The 25554-nt window shown below is 34.6% G+C and overlaps 1 protein-coding gene across 4 annotated transcripts in view; it reads right to left on the bottom strand.

Moving 5' to 3' along the window:
* Positions 1 to 25554, bottom strand: part of LOC129946332 (rab GTPase-binding effector protein 1) — a 302925-nt gene that overhangs the window by 120627 nt on the left and 156744 nt on the right. Inside the window, exon 1 of one of the 4 annotated variants that reach the window (XM_056056475.1) lies at positions 14120 to 14807. The exons of the other annotated variants lie outside the window; for them this stretch is intronic. The gene's annotated coding sequence lies outside the window, so the exon portion shown is untranslated. Of the gene's footprint in view, positions 1 to 14119; positions 14808 to 25554 lie in introns of those variants that run through there. 4 annotated transcript variants of the gene reach the window in all.

Below are 25554 nucleotides of genomic sequence, written 5' to 3'. Positions count from 1 at the left end.
CCAACTAGTTCCTTATAAATTGGGCTAGCTGAGCTATTATTTGGACTACTTTTGCAGGTGTGGTTTTGGGCTACAAATATCTTCAAATATTTCTATTTATCTAGTTGCCTATTAACTGGGCTATTTGAGCTATTATTTATGATACTTTTTTGGCACTGACTATGGGCTATAGGTTTAATTTTATTGTTCTTCGATGTTTAAATAAGAATATTTTTAAATTGTGCTATAAATCTAGCTCCCTATAAGCTGCGCTATTTCAGCTATTATTTGGTCTACTTTTTTCGGCTGCGATTTTGGGCTACAAACATTTTTTTATTGGGCTATCCAGCTTGGGCTACAAATATCTTTAAATAGAGCTTTTGAGTTAGTTGCCTATTAATTGGGGTATTTTATCTATTATTTGTGATACTTCTTTTGCTACGATTTTAGCTACAAACATTTTTAAATTGGGCTATCCAGCTGGTTTCTTATAATCTGGGCTAGGTGAGCTATTATTTGGACTACTTTTGCAGCTCTTGTTTTGGGCTAAAAATATCTTCAAATAGTACTATTGAGCTAGTTGCCTATTAATTGGGCTATTTGATTTATCTATGATACTTTTTTCGCTCTGATTTTGGGCTATAAGTTTGGACTATAGAGCTTTATAGTTTAGATCATGGCAACCCTACTATTTACTACGTAGACGAGCAAGAAAAGCTAACAAATCTTTCTGCGCCTTTAATTAACTGCTATTATATACTTTCTAGGGCATAGTTTTGCGTTTCAATATAAAAATACTCGTTCATATAAAGTTTTATTTTTATATTATTTTGTTTGTACTGTCTCTCCATTTCCATTTGATTCACGTGAACTAATTTTATAAAATGCGAATGTTTTATTGTGTTGTGTTTATTGTGATGTTTCTTTGCTTTATTTTGATTCGGATTTTATAGATAGTTTATTAAAGGAAAACAGGTTGAATCAAATAAAAACGAAGAAACTCTATCTATCTCCAGACAACACAACTGAAGAATGAGAGAATGTTTTATCGCCAACAGAAGAAGAATATAAAAGAGACAATTTTATTGTTGCGGATTCAATTTGATTTGATTTGATTTACTCGTTTTATAGATTTCGCGAAATGATGAAATTAAAGAAGTAATTTTCAAATAAAATCGTATAAATTGGGAAAGAGAAGGGTCTCTTTTTTCATTGTTGTTGTTGAAGTGGTGATTAGGCTGATTTGTTGCATCATATGTTAATTTACACAAATTAGTGTTATCAACAAAATATGTTATATGGGGGGCAATTACGAGTAGCACAATCATATGCGGCGTTTCGATTAATTTTTTTTTTTACTGGCGGAAGGTCATTAATTACCAATAAATTAATTAAATAAACATGCGTGTGTTATCATTTTTGAGATTAAGGTTTTTGAAAGAAGAGACTTCTCGTTATAGGGACACAACATTTTCTCAAGATCAAAAATGTCAATGTGTGATGATTTTTTTGGTAGCACTTTCAAACTTTTAAGTTAGGAAGAACTTTTTACAAACTCCTTAGGGAGTTTGAGACATTTAATAATCTATTCAAGGTTGATGACATTTATGGACTGTTAGAAACGAAAACGTCAAATAGAAATCTGACGTAAAACAAAATGGCAGCTTGTTAAAATCGAAAATGTCATAAATTAAGAACGGATATTGAGTTGGCAACTCAAATTATAAACATTAGTTACTATTTACTTTTCATCTACTTATCAATAAGCAAAAGAGAGAAATTTATATTACAAATTTTGTTTAAATTTCTGAAAATACAAAAATCTATAAGATTTTAGAAATATAAACTGATCAAATGACAGAAGTGACAGATGAATAACAACAAAAGTATTGCACTACATTGTGTCAGTTGAAGTTACATTGGATCCGTCATTTTATTTGAAATTTTGAAAAGCGTATCGATTCTATGTTTTGTTCGTATACATTTAACTTTGTAACACGGATCCTAAATGTCAAATTTGTATGACATAAAATTATAAATAAGGTTGAACTTGACCAACAACATGCGTTAGGTTGACTTTGTTGTGGTTTGTTGCTTTTTTGCATATACATAGATCTGCGACTTCAGAAAACCCTACAAGAACATATCTAACATGATAAAGTCCCACAATTTTATTCCTTAGTTCACATTACTTTCAAGTAAGTTGATTGTGCATTTGAATCGTGGGTCACAATATCCAATAGTAACATAAACACTACGTGGTGAGAAGCACCGTTCTGTCGAACCCACATGTCATTCGCCATAGCTGACAGTCCTTAAGAAATTTGGACCCATGACTCTACTAGCCGTTGTCTACGCCAAACAGTAAATTTTCAAAAAACAATAAGGTGACGCAATAGTTCGTTGCCTAGTGACTTACAACTACTCCTGTGTGCGAGTAATGTTGTCAGGAATGAAGGGGCCTTACAGTTTTAAGCCGAATGCGAATAGCTTATTTGAGAAAGCACTTTTCATGACAAGAATAACTTTTGGAGAAATTTTCAATTCCTCGCAAGAGGCAGATTCCGTGAAAAAAACGTTAGGGGCACAGGCAGAGATTGAACCCAAGACCTCTGGCATGACATTGACAGTCCTACGCACTTACCATCACGCCACGATTACTTTAAAATCATCTAACATTTTTAATGGTATCAACTTGGGTTTTAAAAAATTAAACGCTCTACAAAAGTATCAATGGCGGTGTATCCGTTACCTTAACGAGGTACACTAAGCCTAATTTTTCCATAAAATTCTTGGTTTTGTCTTAGTATCTCTTTAAGATAGATATATTTCCTATAGATATCAGTTTTTAATTTAAAGATCTGACATTTTTTGTCAATTAATTTTTTGATATTTCCAACAAATTATCAGGTTGGGAACGAAAAAGATTGCTTCCTAAAATGTGTTGTCCTTAATAAGACAAATTTATCAATAATTCAGAAATAAATTTCTTTAAAGAAATTTGTCTATGAGAAATTGGTTCAGTTCAGTTAGCGAACATACTTCTGTCACGTTCGTGTATATAGTATAATTGTTTACCTTCAGCTTCTGGGTCAGTTGAATTTTGGACGAGTGCAAGTTCAAGTAACTTATCCCGATGCAAATTTTGTTGAGTAGTAGACTGATTGTCAACTTCTTGTGAATTTGATGCCTTGTCTGATTCCATCCAAAGAATTGTCTCGACCTATCCTAGCACTGAAATCGTTTTTACGGGCGATTTTAATGTACACAATTCTTTATGGCTTCAAAATTCGGGAGATGATCTGAGACTTTTGCTAAGTTGAACCATCTAACTCAGCTGGTCAACGAGCCCACTCGAATATCGGACGTGGAAGGAAGAGCGGAAAACACTGTTGACTTGTTTCTTACCTCTGAACCTGGTAAGTACACTATTAGTGTTCTGTCTCCTATAGACAAATCTGACGCATTGTGTCATATCAGCAAATTTTTCGTGTAAAAACTCTCCAGTTAAAGAAAGAGTTCATAAGAAAACCGTTTGGCGATAGGTACGGCAAAACCAACTGGGACGGTCTCAATAATTATTTTAGTATCTTTCACTGGTCACTATGCTTCCTTTATAGTGACGTAGACGCCAGCGCTGATATCATCACAAGTTTGATTCTCTTAGAAATGAGAACTTTTATCACGAATAGGGTAAAAGCATCAAACCTAAGGAAAACGCATGATTCGATGGGAGCTGTAAACAGGTTATTAGGGCCAAGAAGGTACGTTTACGTTGTTTTAAAGCCAATTAAATTAAGGAAAACCGCAATAAGGTCAAGAAAGGATGGCCGGCAACACATATATTCTACGGACCAAATTTGTACATGACCAAAAATTACGGCAAAAAATACTCCAATATCCCAAGGCAGTACAAATTTTTAGTCATTTGTAAAAAAACATGAGGAATTCTTCCTCTTCCTCGGTTCATCCGCTCGTTGTCAATGACGCTCCATTTGTTAGCTCTTTAGAGAAAGCTAATCTCTTTGCTATGCAGTTCGCCACCAGTGAGTGTTATGACTCTACCTGTTATTGAGCGCGTTAGTGATTCTATGGAGCCAGTCCTAAGAGATCTAAACATATATAAATCTGCTTGTCCGGATGTTATCCCCCCTATTGTTCTGAAGAGGTGTTCTTTAACGCTGGCAAAACCATTGCGTATGCTTTTTCATCTTCCTACTTCCCAGGTATCGTTCCGAGCGAATCGAAAACCACATTTGTCCAGTCTATCCCAAAAAAAGGCGAATCTTCCTCACCTTCTAATTACCGACCAATTGCCCTTACGTCCCTTCTTTCCAAGGTCATAGAAACGCTGATTAATTATCAGCTCAAGATATATCTAAAAGTTTGAAATCTTTTTCGGATTTCGCAGCAATGGGTCCACTGGTGATCTCATGGTTCATCTCACCGTACAAAGAAAAGCAAATCTTTACATCGTTTTGGAGAAAATACGATTATTGTACTTGATATTTCAAAAGTATTTGATAGGGTTTGGCATCAGGCTCTCTTATTAAAAATGCGTGCTTTCGGTTTTCATGAATCTTTAATTTATTGGAAAAGTATTACCTCTCAAATTGTTCAATATAAACAGTATGGGATGGGTTCAAGTCTACCAACACAAAATAAATGCTGGTGTGCCCCAGGGCTCTGTGCTATCTCCAACACTCTTTCTCATTTTTATTAATGATCTCCTGTCTACAGCTTTGCATTCAATACATTGTATCGTTGACAATAGTAGTCTAAGCTTTTTATATTCGCCTCAAAAATATGGAACTGTAACTACAAAATATGATTAGCTCAAATTCCGACCTAAACATATTTGTACAATGGGGAATAAAAAACCGCGTTCAATTTAATGCTTCGAAAACCTAATGCTGTCGTGTATCGTTAAAGCAAAATTTAACCCCCTTTCCATTATCCATGGATCGGTATGTGTACCAAAACCACTTCTTGAAGAACGATTACATACGCGATGTCGCCAAAAATACCGTAAGATGTTTGGGTTTTCTAAGGCGATGCAAGAAGTTTTTTTCCCCCTTGATCTAGCTGTTATCTATAAAACTAATATACGTCCAAAGCTTAAGTATAACTCCCATCTCTGGGCTGGTGCTCCTGCAACTTATTTAAGTCTCTTGGACAATATTGAACGTAGAGCATTTATATTGATTGGTGACAATACTATCGTATGATCATTTACATCGCGCTCAAAAATCGTCGTAAAGTTTCTTGTCTCACCCTCTTTTACCGTTATTTTAACGCTTTATGCTCTTGTGAAATACCAGCTGCGTTCATTCCCTTTAAAAGTTCAACCGTAATACTCGCGCTTCTAGGAATGTTCATCAGTATACCCGAGCCCAACTTCGGCCGTACTGCCAAGTACAGAGATTCGTTCTTTAGCCGTACTACACGAATGTGGAATTCCTTACCCCACTCTGTCTTTTCCAGAGATTGCAATATTCATGAATTCAAAACCATGTGTTCCATGAAACAATGGACCTAAATTAATTCACCAATCTTCAAAATTTTTCTCTCTGTAGAATGATTATGGAAATCTTTGACGTAAGGCAAAAAGGAGTTTTGTCAAAAAATTGTTTAACAGATGATCTGAAGATCTTAATATCAAAACAGATATGAATTTGTCTGTCTTATTATTTTAAGACTAAATAAATACGATATTTATCCTTTTTTCAAGACACAAGTTAGTATTAAACGGAAAAGTAAAAAAACGGCCATTATATCCAATCAAACACATAAAATGTAATTTCTCACTTAAGACCTTCTAACTTAACGCCAAAGAAATAGGCGAAGCGCTTAAAACGTTTTACAAAAAAAATATACATTTTGATAAATCAGTCCACAAATATATTAAACAATTGACTGCTAATTTGAGAGATGAAGCCTCAGCAATATGGCTGCTATCAACTGTCACAATTCGGAAGACACTTTATTTAAAAGTACTGGACATTTTTTGAATACCAATTTTTTTGACAAATAAGAATAAATTTCAACTTTCTAATGTTTGCATAATTCTGCAACCAAAATGTTAGAAATTGAGACTTAAATTTAACAGTCTTTAAGACCAGTTGTATAACTCAAAGTAAAACCAAAAATATGTTTGTAGTTTTTTTTAGAAGAAGTCTGACCCCAAATACCGAAGTCGACTGATCTTTTTCATTGACAAAAATCTATATCCAAATTTTCAAAAATATTTAATCATTGTTTAGCTAAAGAAAAATGAAAAAAATATTGCTCAAAACTAATTTATTTTTTGCAAAATCATGTCCTCGAAATTTATTTTTAGAAACAAATTATTAACATGAATTACAATAAGCTGCCATTGATTATATTTTTTGTTAGTTATTTCTGGTTTCAATCAATTAAAAATAAAATTGTGTATATTTATTTTTTGTTTGTTCATTTGCAATTAAATATAAATCTATTTAACAATAAAAATAAATGATTGTCTTTGGGTGGTTTAAAGTTTCGTGCGATAAACAAACAACAAAAAAATCGAAAATTCATGAAATAACAAACAAACATTTAACAATTATTATTTTTCAACAAAAAACTAAAATAAAAACAAAAACAAATAACAAAACCTTGTCCTCTTAAACATAAATTTAAAAACAAATGAATCATCGCATCGAAAGTAGACAGCGGAAAATTGTGTGATCGTTTTCGTTCGTTGTACAAATTGCATATTTTTGTTGTTTATTATTATCTTCAACAGAGATTTCTCTTTATACAAACTATATTACCGACCGTTCGTCGTTTCGAGCGATTTCCATTCACTAAAAATCCAATACGCTTGGTCAAAGTCCAATACTTTCAGGCTTCAGGCATGTGACACATGTCGTAAAAAATTGAAATTGGAAAAAACAACAACAAAAACAAAAACATAAAAGTAATCATCTTCCATTTAACCAAAGCCTCATGATGTGTTGTAAGTACATAACGTCAAGAGAGTATAACATGTGATATGGTGTGAACAAGATTCACACTTTGATCATCTCATCATCACTTTCTGATGTCTGAAAGCTTGAAGCCTGAACTAAACTGAACTACTTTTGAAATTAACCAGAACAAAAACAAAAACAAAAACAACTCTTCTTCTTGCTTCTCCTTGACTCATACTGCCCCAAACCGATTTATCTTCCGTATAGTCATGTTTACGTAGACGTATGATGGACTCATTCCCGGAGTCGGTACATAATGTTGTCCATTCATCGTCGTTGTCGCAGTCGGTCGTTCGGTCGTCTATGTCTGACAATATTTTGGCCAACAAACTTTAACATTCTGACACGTTACAGACATCATGCAACAATATGATGTTTCTGTCTGTCTGAATTAAAAGTGAAAATTATGTCGGAAGAATTTCTTTGAAGGACGAGACGACAACGTTGACAACGACGACGACGACGACGACGAGCGACGCATGTTCACACCATTTACATGATATGAGTAGGTAGGGTACAACATACTGCCTCGGGCTGACGAGAGTGTGATTTGGCATCAAAATCCCTTGCTCTGTGTCTAACTCTAAGAACAATCTGTTAATGCATTTCCATTCCATGATGTTGAAGGGGTGTAAAAGGAAATACGCCTACAAAGTGTATTAGAAACACATCACACCTCTTCTTTTACACGCTGCCATGATTAGGTGCCAAAAGAAGTACAAATTCCTAAGAAAGCGGGCGGTATTTGAAAATGATATCTCTGTCCCATCTGTGCGAGCGCTGAGTACTCGAAAACGAGTCGATGACAGTTTCCGCTGCAGTCGCTTGTCATACATATGTTTGATCAAAAGGCTACACAAAAAAAACCCTAAATGGGTAAAGTACACACGATATCAATTTCATTTCCATTTTTCAGAAGATACAAAAACCTAATGCGCAAAAAAAAACATCACTGATAATGATAACACTCGGGTTTTTGAAAATACAAAATACTATATTCCGCCCGAAGCGAAGGTCTGTAGGGGCGGAATTCCATCGCACTTAAAATCCACCATGACAATCGCTATTTATTGTAGCTCTGCTGCTTATCAATGGTGGATGGAAGTCATATGGATGTTTCGTGGTTCGCTTGTTGTCTGATTTCTGATTTTGAAATTTATGAATGAAAATTTGAATTTCTATAGTTTTGTTGTTGTTGTAGTTGTTGTTTTTTTTGTTTGGTTTCCACTTGTGGCAGTTGAGTTGAGTTTGGTTTTGGTTTCAGTTTCGGTTCAGAGTTAAAGGTTATTTTATGTTTTTCAACATCCGTCGTACATTGTATAGAATTTAGAATCTCAAAAGATGAATGGAAGATGAATGTACCAGATAAGTGCGGTCGGTGCAAAGACTGTATGTTCCTTATAGCTATAATTCAACATCAGAGAGTGACTAAAGCTGACGCGAGATAGAGATCTTTAGCATAAGAACCATCATCATACGAGTATTTAAGGTATAAGACTACACACTTCCGGTTTGGGTATGTGTACACTGTAAGTGTAGATAGTAGAGAGATATATGGATGGGGGTTTATGAACTCTCCACATGGATGGCAGATTTTGGCCTTGAGATAATTTAAGTGTACGAACTGACGAAACGTGTGTATAAGGTAGACGTTAGTGTTTGAAATGTAGCTTTATGGAATATTGATTGATATGTTCATTGGATTTTTGGCGATTCGAAATATTTTCTTATAGTTAATTTATGGAATAAAGAATTTGTTTAGCAACTTTTGTGTATCGTTTTTGTAGAAACATGAAATTATGAATGAATATTGAAAGTGGGCACGACATAGGTATTTGTTAATAAATTATTTCCTGTCAGTTTTTTATGATTCATCTTAGAAGCAATATTGTAAATCAGATCTGTACTGGGGAGGAAATCTTCTATGAAACAATTATAGCATGAAGCCTGCTGTGAGACGATGACAGTTTAAGACTGAAATTTTCTAGTATTTTTCGGCATCTGGTGAAAACTTTGTTTAGGCCAGCAATGCAAATTTCTTGCCATGTTGAAGTTCTTGCTTTACCCTTTCGTGGTGCCCCCGGGCAATAATTTGTGTATCCATATATACAGAAGTAAGCTAAAATTGCAAGGGCGAAGATTCCTGACTCTTCAGAATAGGTTACGGAAATTAGCACTCCTCGTAACTGAACTCCATCCTGCTATGGAAAACGAAATTACGCCTCGGATAACTAATGATAACTCGTTGACGCCTTTTGGCTATTGTACCCGGACAAATATTGGTTTCTGGATTGTGAGGACGCTTCTGGACGCAGGAAGTGAAGGTCCGCACAATGCCAGATTACTCCAATAAGAAAGAGAATTTAAGCGGTACACGATGGATATCTTAGGGTTAAGCGAAGTGCGATGGTTGGGACCGGGCAAATACAAGTCACCGACACGTAACACTGTACTGCTCTAATCTGGTCATGATCCAGGAAACGATCAAGAAGCTGGAGTTGGGTTACACCTTACAAAAATGACAGTCAGAAGCCTTATTTCGTGGGAGCCCCTGGGGGAAAGGCTTATCAAAGGTCTTACGGCGTTACGCCCCGATGGAGCTCGCGTTTGATGAAGAGAAAAGATGCTTATATAGTCAACTAGGATTTCCCTACAACAACGCTCTCCGCGGAGATATTATTTTGGTTGTGGGATACATCAATGCTAAGGTTGGCTGTAACAACAACAGACTGAGGTATGTGATGGGTGTTCCGACACTAGCAATTGCAATGATAATGGTGAGAGGTTCATTGACTTCTGCAAGGCCAATGGCATTGTGATTGGTGGCACTATGTTTGAACACAAAATATGTCATAAAATTAGCTGGGTGTCGACGAACTGGCAAACCTGGAAAAGTCTGGGGATTCAAACCAAATTCACCACTTCGCGATTAGTCGAAGCTTTAGAAGCAGTCTCTTGGATGTCCACAACAGACATGGGACCACCACTTAATGATTCCTACCCTAAGATTGCGAACAGCTACAATTCGAAGATTTAACAGAATATCACGAGGCCCCAAATTCAACATCGCCAGACTAAAGGATCCCACGACCCGTCAAAAATTCAGGGACCAACTGTCTCACGAAATGAGAACAATCAGCAGCACAGTACAAGACGACATCGAACACCATTGGAATGCTGTGAAAAATGTTTTCATTTCAGGTGCTGACAGTATAGTCGGTCGGAAAGAAGGAAGCAACAACACTTGGCTTTCAGAAGAATCTTGGGCAAGGATCAACGAACGCAAACAGTTAAGGGCCCAAATAACTGATGCACAAGGTGAAGAAAGAAATGAGCTGGAGTCCTAGTACCACATGAATAAGAGAGAGGTTTACCGCCATGCCAAGCGTAACTACATCAACGCATAAGCGCAAGAAAAAGAAGATGCTGCAAACAGGTGCGATAGCAAGAGCGTTTACAGAATAATCAAAGAGCTGAAAGATGCACACAGCTCAAGGCACCACCTGGTGAAATAAGTAGACGGTACACTGATAAGTTCGGAGGATGAGCAAGTCATAAAGTGGAAAGAACACTTTTTTTTCGATTTTAAACACAGTGTTTGCAAACAACACCGATGCCTTCTGAAGCGCTTGAACAAACTAACCCTCGAATCCGCACCGCACCTCCCAGTAAAGATGAGATCGTTGCCGTAATTAAAGCGCTTACGAACACCAAATTGGTAGGACTCGATGGAACTCCCGGAGAGCTTTTACAAGCAGCGCCAAAAAGAAGCTCATAAAAGAAGCCTGGACCACAGAAAGCTTCCCCCATGAGTGGAAGAAAGGGAATTATTCAAGGTCCCAAAAAAAAGGAGATCTAACAAAGTGCGAAAACTGGAGAAGAATTTGTTTTCTACCTGCTGTTGCCAAAATAGTACCAAAAGTCATGTTAGAACGCATTAGAGAACACCCACCTTGAGACCACGTTCGATGGCGAACAAGCAGAATTCCGCGCTGGATCCTCCTGTATTGATCATATCAACAACCTGCGGTATGCGTTGAATATCGATCACCACTACACCTGCTGTTCTTCGACTTCGAGAAGGCCTTTGATAGCGTTGACAGGGAGTATATCTGGCTATCTTTACGGAGGAGAGGCATCCCATGAAATCCGTAGTGAAGTCAGACAGGGCTGTACTCTGTCACCAATATTGTTTTTGTTGGTGATAAGCGATGTATTGTACGCAGCTTTGTCAGGTAGCGCAGGAATACAATAGACTTTGACATCCTACTTAAAGCACTTGTTATGCGGACGGAGTTTGCTTACCCTCTCATAGGATCATGGATGTACATCAAATGACAACAAGTGTGGAGAGAGAAGTAGAACAAAAATGGAACCCGACCATCCTCTCAAATAAATATTTTCTCGCAAACGAAGAGCTTTCAATACCTTGGAAGTATCTTCTTCATCGCAAAGTAAAAGCGGACTTCGGTATGTTTTTAACAATTTGGAGGAATAACTCTATCAGCGTAAGAACAAAGCTAAGATTGTTTCGCACAAATGTCGAATCTGTGCTTCTTTATGGGTGCAGCACTTGGAAGGTTAGTTGAACCATAACAAGAAAGCTGCAAACATTCGAGAATAGAAGTCTGTGTAACATCCTAAGGATTTTCGGGTCAAACCGCAAGTCTCAATAACACAAGGGCGTAGGTGGCAATGAATTGGAAATACACTTCGAAGAGGCAAGTCAAGCAACGCAGTGAAATCCGCTCACACAAAAAGGAAGGAGAGCTGGACGACCGAGAAGCACATGGCACAGAACAGTCAAGGCGGAATCACGTCACTAGGCAAAAATTGGAGGGAGCTGAAACACATGTACGGAAACTGTACACGAATGCGCGTAGGCGTAGAAGAGGCCCTATTCCCCTTACGAGGTTCCCAACGGACTTAACAGCTCTGTGGCCTAAGTAAGTAACAAAAAGTTACTCATCTTTTTTTATTGAGGCCTTTTTTTCTGCTCGAATTGATCAACTTACAAAAATATCCTAGAAAAAAGCGTAAGGATTTGCGTTGTGAAAGTTTTAATTTGTAAGCATTTATTGACATTTCTGTTAATTAAGTTTGAGAAAATCAAAATGAATCTTTTAAGGCCTGAACAACACTCGATACCAATTTACTTTGAACAAATTAAACCTATTCAAAAAGTTGATAGATCACTTCATCCATTTAATGGTTTTTAGTGATGAAGCTCAATTTTGGTTAAATTGCTTTATCAATAACAAAATTACGGTATCAAGTCATTAATAAATCGCCACTTACACGCTGCTTGCATGATCATCGGTTCTTATTTCTTTGGAACTGTTAAATTGACAGGATTTGGTTTCTACAAGACTGTGCAACTTGACATACAGCGCATATTATCATCAGTATATTGCAAAATCAATTTAGTCACAGCTTTATTTCTAGAAGAAGCCTTAGTAACCGGCCTCCTTAAAGTCTTTCGATTATTATTTATGCAGATTTTTTAAGTCATTAGTTTATACTAAAAAAATCCACAACTTTTGCATCATTGGAAGCTTTAATTGATGATTTACGTTCACATTTATTGGAAATAGTAGTTACCAATTGGACTTATTGAATATATCATGCAGCTGCAAAGGACAAATCTCAGAAGACTTACTTGAAAATTAAAAATAAATTTTCACTAGGTTAAAATAAAAAAAAAGATTCTGAAATAATTTCTGTCTTTTCTTACTATTTAAAGTTCCCAAATATTTAAGAAAACACCCATCATAATTATAATCTGAAGCTAAAGTTTTTCAAATGGGAAATTTGACAGTTGATATCAGACAGATTGTCGGAGTTGTGTTTGTTAAATTCGCTATCAATTATTAAGCCCGTTTTGACTAATTATCAGGAACGAATTGCTTATTTTTTAACGACTAAGTCTATTTCTAAACAAAAATCTACCACAACAATTTTTTTTTAATAAGGACCAAGTCAATAAGGTCTATGAAAGAACTTCGAAAACGTTCTGAAAATTTCAGTGTTTGATGAAGGTTTTGGATTTCAATGTCCAGCCATCGATCGATGACAGTTTTTTTTAGTCTATAGATTGAACAGGACGGAGCTACATTCAACATAGTTCAGGCTACATTAAAAAATTCTGCACGAGTATTTGTTGAGCAGCTTAAGGAGCTCAACCCCTGTGTATATGTATGTACGTTTCAAAAGGTGATTTGTTTCGTTATCAAAACAAAAACAGATCCCAATCATCGTTGCAGATTCTGAAATTTCATGAATTGAATTGAATCTAAAATTCTGTGAATTTAAAATTAAAAAATTACTAAGATATTTTAAAAACAAAGTTTTGCTTCAAATTCAAAAAAACCCTCTTACCTCAAACAAAAAATATACAATATCGCTAAAAACCAACCAATACAAATTTTGGTAGACTTCATTTGATAAGACACTATTTTTGAAAATACGTTCTTATCGTATTTTTCACAGGTGTGTTCTTAAAACTAGTGAATGGAAAAGGAAGTTTAATGATTTATATTGATCCTATCTACAATTTTACAAATGTCAAGTTTTCACTTATTAAAAAACAAAAATAAAAACAAACAAAAAAAATGCATCAAAACTCAAGTATACACACTTCGAGCTTTTAAGACTTTGACATCATTTTATTTACATTTTCACAATCCTTCAAAATGATTAATGTGTTAAAAAAAGTGCCTGCCAACTTTTATACTTTCGCATAACTTATAAAAGCTATAACATTATTGTTGTTTCTTCACATAAACCAATACACTCAAGTAATAAAGTACATGTACCCTACACACCGTATTAGAGTAAATATACATATAAGAAATAATTTGCAAAACAATCCTTGACCTCGTTCAACAAATTTCCAAGGATTCACTTCACTTTTAACATATTTTTTGATGTTGTTCAAAATCAATTAATTTTTGTTTTCATTTAAAACAAAAATATATAAACAAACCATAAAAAAAAATGAATTTAAAAACATATTTTTATGCTATTTTTAATTTACGAGCAATAAACGCTTTGATATTCCATCAAAGAAAAGAGGACGAAGGTGTGGAGCAGTGAATTATTTTATCCGTATTATGGAAATAAAAAATGTTATTAACCAAACTCACCTTTTTTTACTGCCTAAGTTTTAATGGCATATTGTTTAATTTCAATTTCAAAATTTTTAATAATTAAGTATTTATTTATGTTTATGTTTTTTTCAGAACATATTTCCTGTACATATGGAAATAAGCTTTTATCTATATTTTGAAGCTTTCAAATTTAACACTACTCTACTTCGAAGGATATACGGAGAAAGGATATATTATTATATGAACACTGATGCGACATGAACACACTTTGAGCTTTATTTAATGAACATTTTATTATATGTATGAATGTATACATAAAAAGAACACGAAATGGCAAAACACCGGTTGGTATACCGCACTTATACAAAGACACTTTATCGATGTAACCGAAAGAATAAGCTTTTTTCTGAACATGTATATGTGAATATTATTTATATTATGAGTAAGTATTAGTCAACACCGTGAAAAGGAGCCTTCTCAACAATAAAAAAAGAAAAACATTGCAAAAGTAATAACGTTTCAAAAAGTTCGATTAAAATTTCAACGAAAACCAAAATAAACACAAACTTTTGATTATGATTGATTATTTTGATTTGACATTATTATTGTCGTTAATGTGGCAGTTTTATTGTTTTATTATGGCAACACTGGGTTATATTATATAATTATAAATTTGACGAATTGAACACAAAAACTCGCTCGAGCTGTCAGGATTTTCGCGTTGACTAAGAGGAAATTGTATGTATTTTGTTTTCTTTACAGAAAATTCAAGTAAAGTTTTTCCTTGAAATGCAACAAAGTGTAGGTATACGCATCAGTTGGGGGCTTTGTAGGATACTTGGAAAAGCTTTTGTTTTAGTGGGGAAAAATGTTTTGACAAAAAGATGGCGTTGCAAAATGAATTTCCAAGTAAAATTCTTGCTTTCAAAAGTAATTGATTCGTGGTAAAAAATATTATTAAATTATGTTTTAAAGATCCTTAAACGGAATTTTGTTCACATATTATTTCGAGTATTCAAGCACGATAACGAATTTTTAATTGCAAAAGAGAGAAATGTAAACTCGAAGAACAGTTGAAAGGCTTACAGCTGTATACCAAGTCATAAAAATATTTATTTCGAAATTTAAAATTTACTGGCAAGTTATGTGCATATTTCAATCACAGGTTTTCAGTGTTTTATGAAAAAGTGATTGAGAAAATAAATTAAAGGATTTTCCTTTTTACCATCAATTGTCAGTTTAGATAGTAAACCTTCAGCAGTGAGCCCTCTAAATTATTGTTCTAATAAAGGTTTATCCATTTTGCGGTTTCAAAAGTATAGGGCTGAAATTCGACAACTGTCAAACTAAGTTGTTAAACCAATATTTTTGTGTTCAGTTGAAAGTCTGACATTTACGAAAATGGATAGCTTAACTATCGGACAATGCATAAAAATTGTTAAAACCTACTACAAAAATGGTGATTCTGACACATCCCCATATCGTACTTTAAGAGGAGATTATGGTTTGTATAATCGTCCAACTACGCAAGCAATTGGCAAAATTGTGAAGACATTTCAAGAGATTGAATTGGTTACAAACATTCTTCGTTCTCAGGAATAAGGACTTACTGCACATTAAACAATTCATAGGAAATTATAGCTGAATAGCTTAACCGCTTTTTAATTTGTTAAAAAAGGAGTTTTGTTGGCACGACGAACATGAGAAGGCTTGGATTTCCACCGTGCAGGTGCAAGATGTTCAGCTCAGATCCTCAAGGATAAACTGTCAAGAAATTTGCCTATGAAGATGCAGACTGAATTGATTTATGCTTTGGGTGGAGGACGGTTGTACCGATATATTGATGACCAGAAGAAATTGGTGGTACCCCAGCTCGTAAGGTGGCGTATCGCTCGACCATGACGACGTTGGACATCCCGGAGTAGAGAAGACCATCGACCGAATCAAAAGGTATTTTTGGTTTCCCCGAATGAGACGTTACATCAAATCCTATATTGGTGCGTGTCCTGAGTGCTGTTTAAACAAAGTTAAGGGTGGAAAATCTGAGAGCCAGCTACATGTGATGGAAGTGTTACTAGTTCCGTTTATGAGTTTAGACATCGACCATCTGGAACCATTCCCAAAAAGTAAGAAAAGTAATATTCATATAATTGTATTAGTCTGTTCTTTCAGCAAGTACACCGTTCTAAGGGCTGTAAGGAATGCGAAAACAGCTCCTGTTGTGAATATATTGCGAGTGGTACTTTCCATATTCTGTCAACCATCACCTCTGATCGTGGGACGGCATACACGTCGAAGGAGTTTACCGATTTTGTGAAAGCATATGGTATCCAGCATGTTAAGAACGCCGAGAGCAAACGGCCAGCCAGAACGGACCAACAAAACGCTACTTAGTATGCTAAAGTGTACGATTTTACCCACTATTCAACGGAGCATCAATACTCAGCGGAATTGAACGACCAGGTTTTGCCCTAATGATTTAATTTTTAATTATTATCCTAGGTCAACTAGGTCGACTAGTTCAAGCTATACAAGATGAAACCATGAAGGATGACGATGTTGGTTGGAGAAGACAGCAGGCCGCAGACAACATTCAGAGAGAGAGAGAAGGAAGTGGAAAGCTTTGTACGATCGAAAGCATCTGCCACCGCACCGGTATTCTGAAGGTGATCTGGTCGTGATCGACTATGCCCCTCAAAGCGACGCAAACTGGATCCGGAGTTCAAGGGGCCATATATCATAACGAAAGTCTTAGATTTTGATCGATATATTGTGGAAGACCTCTTCCACAGGCCGCTAAGTCGAAGAAAATACGCCAATTTCGTATCAAGCGACCATATGAAGCCATGGTGTAGTGTGAGCCCGGAGTTGAACTTGGACGGTTCGGAAACCATCAGGAGAGGCCGAGCTGTCAAATGACAATGGCAACATTCAAAAATAAAACTAACTTGCGCATATGGAGACATACGTGACGGGAAGTAGTTGTCGTAAGTTGGCATCGTTTATTAAAGATTAAATAAATCAAGACCTTTCTTTTATTAAAAACATATTGTGTTTTACTTGATCTCATTTGCTATCCTGTTTCAAATTATTTTTGTATCACTTTTACAATTAGGAAAAGAGAAAAGGGTTAGATAGGAGGTGTCGGTGTACATTGATTTTGAGTTCCTGAATATTGCAATGATAGGGAAAGATAGAGCGTATCAATTAATTCCACATTCGCGCAGTACGGCTTAAAAATTAATCTCTGTAGTTCATAATACGGCCGAAGTTAGGCTCAAGGGTTAACTGATGGGCATTCCTAGTGCGGGTATTAAAGTTAAATTGTTTAAGGGAAGAAATGCAACTGGCTATTTCACTAGAGCATAGTCCGTATAAAATGGTAAGACAAGAAACTTTATGCGATGTTTAAGTGACATAATCGAGTTGATGATGTTAACGTTACCAATCATTTTAAAAGCTCTTCTTTGAATACTATCCAAGAGGCTTAAATAAAGTACTGGAGCACCAGCCAAGAGATGAGACTTATGTTCAAGTTTAGGACGTATATAGATAGGTTTTGTAGATTGTAACCAGATCAGACGGAGAACCCAGACACCTGCGTATGTGATCGCTCCAAAGTAGGTGATTGCTGATGCGCATTCCGAGAATGTCAAGATTTTTAGTCACTTATAAATAGTGGCGAAGAGGGTATATCTCCACACAACTCAAGCGAATATTGATTATTGCAAGAGACATTTTCTGGCCGCGTAATTTCTCGTCGTAGCGATATGAACTGGCCACCAACAGCATGCGAATTGACACCACTGGACTTTTTCTTGTGGGGCTACGCGAAAGACCGTGTTTATGCAGAAGAACTTATAACGGTTGAGCACCTAAAATGTTTTAAAAAGTGTTCGAAAAATTACCTCAAAAGAATCGACGCTTGCAAAAATTCGCGTATGTCACATTCACATTCAAACTTTATAATAGAAAAGAAATATCATGAAAATATTTGACTGTGTTTTACTTTTGAAACCGCAAAATGGATAACCCTGTTCCTTCTAAGAAGACATGTAAGAGGAAATAGCGAATAACACGCAGTAGGAATAACACGACCTTTAAGTTGGAGTTCAATTTATAAATACCTAAAATTAATAGAATAAAAAAGTACTCATACGCCTTAGTGTACCATGTTCATTTTTCTTTTAAGTTGGATACAAAGCTGCGGCATATTCTAAGTCTGATTTCCTGGTTTGATAAATGAAAAACATGACCACTTTCTTTTAAAAAAAACGTAAGCAACATAGAAGAAATAAGAATGTTTTTCTATTCGATTTCTAAGAAAAAAAACGTTATTATTTTAAATTATCTTCGTTACAATCAAAAGCACTCAAGAAAAGTACAACGTGAAAAGTTCAAATTTGTATTGTTTCATTTCGTACATACTTTATGTAGATAAGTACGTATACTAAGAAGTAAAATGTATGTAAATAAATTGCACGACTGGAATGCAAGAATCTACTTTGCTATCGTATAGTTCAAGGCCGTTATGCGGCTAGACTTGGTATATTGCAGTCATATAAAAAATATTTTATATTCTTATAGAATTGCGCATACATTTTAAGATTATGTGACAAAATCAAAGTACATATTTATATTTTTATTTCGTTTTTATTGGTAATTTGTATGGAAAAAATCAAATACATTAATAAAGTTTTTTTTTAATCTCAGTAAATTCATTGAATTAATCAAAATGTTGTTCTTAATGTCACAAATTTGAGAGCATTTAATATTTAGAAATATCTTCTGATATATGGCTTCTGCTACTTCTTTTTGTGAGCTTTTAAACTTGACTTCTGAATGAACATCTTTTGCTAGTTTAACAGTATTTTTTGAGATGATTAAAAATAAATAAAAGGGAACTGCAGATGGTTCAATCACCTTAAATGTTGCTCAACTTATTGATAGAGTCTCGAGCTGTACTAGTTTACTGAAACCATTTCCAATCCAAATTATTAACTTCCCATAGGAAGTTATTGTAATGGGTCCAATTTGTCAAATTGAAAAATTTGACATTTCTCGACGTTTCAAGGTTCCTAGAGTCCAAATAAAAAAAATGTTTGAGTGCGTGTGTACGTATGTTCGTACGTCCGTACGTTCGCGACTTTTTTTTTTTCATTGAAGTTTAAAAAAAGGTGAACATTTTGGTTAACCCTAAATACCTCACGAACCAAAAACGCTAGGGATCTGAATTAAATTTTATATTATACGACGATTTTTTTTATAAATCAACAAAAACTGAACAAAAACTTGTTACCTCGAAAATTTTACGAATTAAAAATGATTTCATCTCCAAAAAAATTTTGTGCAACGAAAAATAACGTTTTTAACATCTGGTAAGATTTTGAGAAAAATCGAATTAACAGTTTATTATAAAAAGGAAAACCCTAAAAAAAAAAAACATTATTAAAAGTTGGTAAAAATTGAACTTCGACAAATATATTTACAAAAAATTTGAGTTTATGGCTTCCAACTAATTTTACTTATAAGAAAAATTTTAATTCGGGAACATTTAAAAAAAAATTGAATTGATAGTCTTTTTACAAAAAATAAAACCAAAAAATAAAAAAAGTTGGTAAACATTTATTTTCGACTCAACTATTTTTTCAAAACATTGGGATATTGCCTTTAAACTACTTTTATTTTTAAAAAATACTGCTGTCAACATTCAATCAAATTTAACTAAAAATCGAATTGACAGTTTTGTTTTTACAAAAAATAAAAACCTTACAAAAAAGAATACTAAAACATGGTCAAAATTTACTTTCGACTCAAATAGCTTTTCAAAAATTACAAATATTATCTTCAAACTCTTTTTATTTCACAGAAAATATTATTTTCAATATTCAGTAGTTTTTTTTATAAAAAAAAGTAAGCAAGACAAATCGACAGATGGGAACTTATCAGTGTGGGTCGCATCCCAGCCTCTTTTTTTTCAATGGCAGAGCAATACAAAAATCACGAATCTTTTGCTAATAGACGATGACATTTTTAACGTGTGATGGAGTCAATAAGCCATAAATTAATTCGTTCGCTATAGTAAAAATTAAAAATTGAACAAATATTCGATGGTTGATTTCCTAAAGTATGATTACACATCTTGGTTTCAAGTTAACCCTACGCAGGTTCTTTATTTCTTAAAAAACAACCCAGTAACGAAAATCTAAATTCTAGGATTTTTCAAATTTAGACTTTTTACTGTAAGTAACTTCTGCAGAAGAAGACAACCGGTCTGTATTTTAGGGGCGTTTTATTTCACTGTTTCTTAACTTATGACAAACTTTCAAGTTGATCAACTTTAGAGTTCATTACAACTCTAGAGTTAGAAAGCAGTTTGAAATTTCTTTTCATTGCACCAATTTATTTCTTTACTCTCTAGTTAAAAATCGCAATTTGTCTATTTTAGGATTTGAAAATATCACTCTGAAATGTGTTTTGAAAAAGAACTAGAAAGTAGAAACCGTCAGTTTTATAATTCAATTTCGGTTAGTATCACGTGTTTTATTAAGATTAAGTGCTTATCAAGCGAAAATATCATCGATTGAGGGATAATTAAGCATTATAGACGAAATGCGGTTCAACTACGCCAAAGACAAAACTTGGCAAAGAAAAACTTATTTCATTGTGAAATTTCACTTTTCAAAGTATAACAGAACCTTTGGTTTCCAAAAACGTTCGTTCAAATATTTTATTAGTTATTGATATCCACAAGGGGACATGGAAATCTCCTGATCACTCAACTGTCAACCAGATTGACCACATTTCGATCGATGAACGACACTTCTCCAGTATACAGGATGTTCGAACTTTCCAGGGGGCCAACATTAACTCGGACCACTATCTTGTTGTAGCCAAGGTACGGCTTCGATTATGCCGGTCCAAGCCAAAACAAGGAAGCACTGTGAGAAGTTTCAAAGTTTGACGGCTAAAATCGCAAGATACTGCCATGTCCTTTTCCGTTCGAGTCTCTAGTAACCTCCTAAGGAGTCCTATACTGCCTGCATTAAGCATTGAATACCAGTGGCACAGCCACAACAGAGAAACACCTGGTTTGACGAAAAATGCCGGAGAGAATGAGAAGCGCGCGATCGAGGAGATAGAGGGATGCCACAAAAGGAATGAGGTGCGTAAATTTTACCAAAAAGGAAAAAAAACCTCCCAAGGGTACCAGCCACAAACCGAAGCCTGTAAAGACGATCAGGCGAACATCGTAGTAGAACCGCTGTCTATATTGAGAATATGGAAAGATCACTTCTCGAAACTATATAACGGCGATGACGAACCGAATTTCACTGTAAGGGAGATAGAACCACTCAACCTAGGCGACGCAGATGAACAATGCACCAACTCATCTTCAAAAAATGTTCGAAAGAAAGCATGCTCGATGAGTGGAATCTTAGCATAGTGTGCCCGATACATACAAAAAAAGACCCTCTTAATTGCGCCAACTACAGAGGCATCAGTCTGCTTAACATTGCATATAAGATCCTCTTTGTCGTATTATGTGCACGTCTGAAGCCGTTCGTCAAAAACCTAATAGGTCCTTATCAGTGTTGCTTCAGACCAGGAATGTCCCCTATTGACCCAATATTCACACTACGGAAAATCTTGGAAAAAACCAAGGAACTTCAAATCGATACCCACCATCTCTTTATCGATTTTAAAGCCGCGTATGACAGCATCTATAGGGAAGAGCTCTACCGAGCAATGTCTAGTTTGCATCCCTGTCAAACTTATCTGTTTGTGCAGAATGACGATGGAAAATGCACGCTGCTCTATCAAAGTCGGAAAAGATCTTACCGATGCATTTAATATCAAGAAAGGTTTTAGACAAGGCGATGCACTGTCATTTGACTTCTTCAACATCGTTCTGGAAAGAATTGTGCAAAACTCAACCGTCAACACTAGAGGCACAATCTTCCAAAGGTTCATTCAAATACGCGGATACGCAGATGATATTGACATAATTGGAAGATCAAAGCGTGATGTCAGTGGAGCGTTTTTGAGCATTGCGACGGAAGCGAAGAAGATGGGTTTAGTGGTCAATGAGGGCAAGACCAAGTATATGCTGTCATCAAAAAAGGACATTGAAAAACGACGTCTTGGAAAAAACGTCACCATGGGCAGCTATAACTTTGTTTGGGAGCTATGAAAAGCCAAAGTTAATGAACTCTTAAGAGGGAAAAAGATGGTTTGAAACGTCAACTTTTAGTGTACAAAACCAAAATCATGAGTTTATAACAAAAATCCTCAAGTTATGTTGAACTGTGACTGAAAAAAATCGGCCAATTTTCGAAAATAACTTCTTAGTAGAAAAGTAAGGACGTTAAGTTAAAGAAGAATACAATATTAAGAAAAAATAGTTGAAACCAAGTTTTTGTCGCAGAAGCACGTTTGCTTAGTTGTTTTTTTTTTTATTTCTAGTATTCGAGATAAATACACTAAAAAGAATTCTAAAATGTGCTACATTATCGGAAGTTTATCTCCAAACAAAGATTCTGCGGTAAAATTTACCACAACAAGTTTCACTCACCTATTCTATATCCTGGTCCCTTTTAACCTACCGTTTTTCGTTGTGGCTCCAATATATTCTAAGAGTTTAGTTGAATCCTGTCTTGCATCAGTCAGTGTCCTGCTCTTATTATATAATGGAATAACAACCAAAATTAGGTGTGGACAAAATGGTACATTTGTGCGACGGGCGGTCCACAAAGTTAATGTTGGAACGACAGACGGTCTGGTAACGCCAAAACAAACAAAAAAAAGAGCACGAGTGACACTTGGTCCTCGATTGCTGATGTTACTCATATGAGAATGGCTGTGTGCCCAAAATAAATGAATTTCGTTATGTAAAAGATGGAACTTTAACACGAGTCCCTAATCCCCTAGTCTGCGCGAAAGTCCAACGACAAATAGAGTAGAATCGCGAGATCAAAAACCACTGCCAACTTCCACCCTCCGACAGTTAAAACAAAAAAAAGAATAAATTGATAAGCTTTCATCAATTTGTACATAATTGGAATTTCGTACAAGATAAAAAAAAGAACGCGTTAAAAATTTGAGTTTCATGCAACTTATCGAAGTTTCTCCAAAATAATGGGGATGTGAATAGGATGGCTGAATGCACCCATTGAATTGCTAGGTGTAGCTGAATTAAAACGCGAACGAGACTCACACTTTCTGATTGGCCGGAAGCATATGGGAATGAAAGAAAAAGAAGAGGTCATCAAGGCAAGGTTAAAGCCTGGAAGATCACTTTTTTGCGAGATAGAATCTGAACCGGAGGTTCAAGAAAATTGAAAGGAAAAGATAAAGGAAAAACTTTGAGAAGTAAAAGAAATTCAAGTGTTGTTTAAAGTGATAGAGAAGGTGAAAAATTTTGAGGAAAAAGAAAAGTGAAAATTGGAAGAAGAAAAAAAGGATTTGAAAAACTGCTAGGAGAGGGAAGTTGGCAGGACATCCAGAAAAGCTAAGTATCTGATTTGTATTTGAAAAGTCGAATTCTTTTATTAATCGATATAATGACTATTGAGAATTGTGTAATAATCGTTGGACTTTCGTTTCGAAAAAGAAAAAAAAAGGTAATTCCGAGAAAGCGGAACTCGCTTTGTCCAGTTGGAACATTAGGTTAACGGTCCATCTTCGGTGTCATACACCAACCCCTTGTCTTCAAAAATTCTTACAAGATCTTGGGTTTAAATCTTACTTGTAACGTTTCCCAAGCAAAATCAAAAGCAATTAAAAATATTTCTATCTATTTAAAACATTTTTGTATTTTGTTCACAAATTGGTCTGGTCGGTTCTGCTCCAAAAGGTTTGTAATTTCCTTTTACAAAAAAAATTACCGGCGCCCATCTTGTTTCTTTTTAATTTGATTATATATATTTCAAGAACACCCTATTCGCAGTCCACTATCAAATTAATTTGATAATTTCGATTAATAAAACTTACCTTGTTCCTAATTAAGTAAGGCGACAGCACTGCTTTTGCTGTTTGTGAGGAAATTGACGAACAAACCTATTTGCGTCTGACAGTTGTCTTTGATTTCAATAAATCACAAATAGGTTATACTCAGGCGCGTCTGCTACCTATTTTATTAACTTCCCATAGGAAGTTATTGTAATGGTAACGATTTGTCAAATTGAAAATGTTGACATTTCTCGACGTTTCAAGGTCCCTAGAGTCGAAATAAAAGATTTTTAGAAAGATGTCTGTGCGTGCGTGTGTACGTACGTTTGTACGTCCGTACGTTCGCGACGTTTTTTTCGTCCTCCATAGCTCAAGAACCAGTATAGATATCGACTTCAAATAAATTTTGTTATACAGATAATAAGGCAGAAAGATGCAGAAAGGGCTCTCAAGAAAATTGCGTGGGTGGTTTTTTTACCATAGCAGTTTAAAAAAAGGTGAAAATTTTGGTTAACCTTAAATATCTTACGAACCAAAAACGCTAGAGACTTGAATTAAATTTTATATAATATATTATAACGTGATACCAAACAGGTATATTTTTTGAAAAAAATCAATATAACGGTTTTTTTTATAAATCAATAAAACTGAAAAAAAAAATTGTCACCTCCAAAATTTTACGACTGAAATATGATTTCATCTCTAAAACAATTTTGTGCAACGAAGAAAAAAAATTTATAAAAGTTGGTAAAAATTGATTTTCGACTCAAATATCTTTTCAAAACTTTGATATATTGGCTTTAATTTACTTTTATCTTTCAAAACATTTTGTTGTCAACATTCAGTTAAAGTTTGAAAAAAATCGATCTGACAGTTTTTTTTTTTTTAAATTAAAAACCGAAAAAAAAATTAACATAAGTTCGTAAAAATTGATTTTCGACTCAAATATCTTTTAAAAACTTTCAGATAATTGGTTCTAACTAATTTTTTCTTATAAAAAATATTGTTTTCAACATTAAGAAAAATTTTGAGAAAAATCGAATTGACAGTTTTTTTTACAAAAAATAAAAACCTGAAAAAAATGTATAAAAGTTGGTAAAAATTGATTTTAGACTCAAATATCTCTTCAAAAATTTTAAATATTGGCTTCAAACTAATTTTATCTTATAAGAAATATTGTTTTCAACATTTGGTAAAATTTTTAAAAAATTCGAATTGACAGTTTTTTTACAAAAAATAAAACTCTAAATGAAAAACAATACTAAAACTTGGTAAAAATTTACTTTCGGCTCAAATAGCTTTTCAAAAATTAAAAATATTGTCTTCAAACTTATTTTATTTCAGAGAAAATATTGTTTTCAATATTCAGTAATTTTTATATAAGAATCCAACAGTCCGTTTTTTTCATTAAAAATAAGATCTACAAAAAATAGTGAGCAAATTTGTTAAAAATACATATAGACAAACTTTTAAGCAAGACAAATCGACAGACGGGATGGGAAGTTATCAGTGTGGGTCGC

This window comes from Eupeodes corollae, chromosome 2 (genome assembly GCF_945859685.1).
Source record: "Eupeodes corollae chromosome 2, idEupCoro1.1, whole genome shotgun sequence".
Lineage (NCBI taxonomy): Eukaryota > Metazoa > Arthropoda > Insecta > Diptera > Syrphidae > Eupeodes > Eupeodes corollae.
This window is presented reverse-complemented; position numbering and strand designations above follow the sequence as displayed.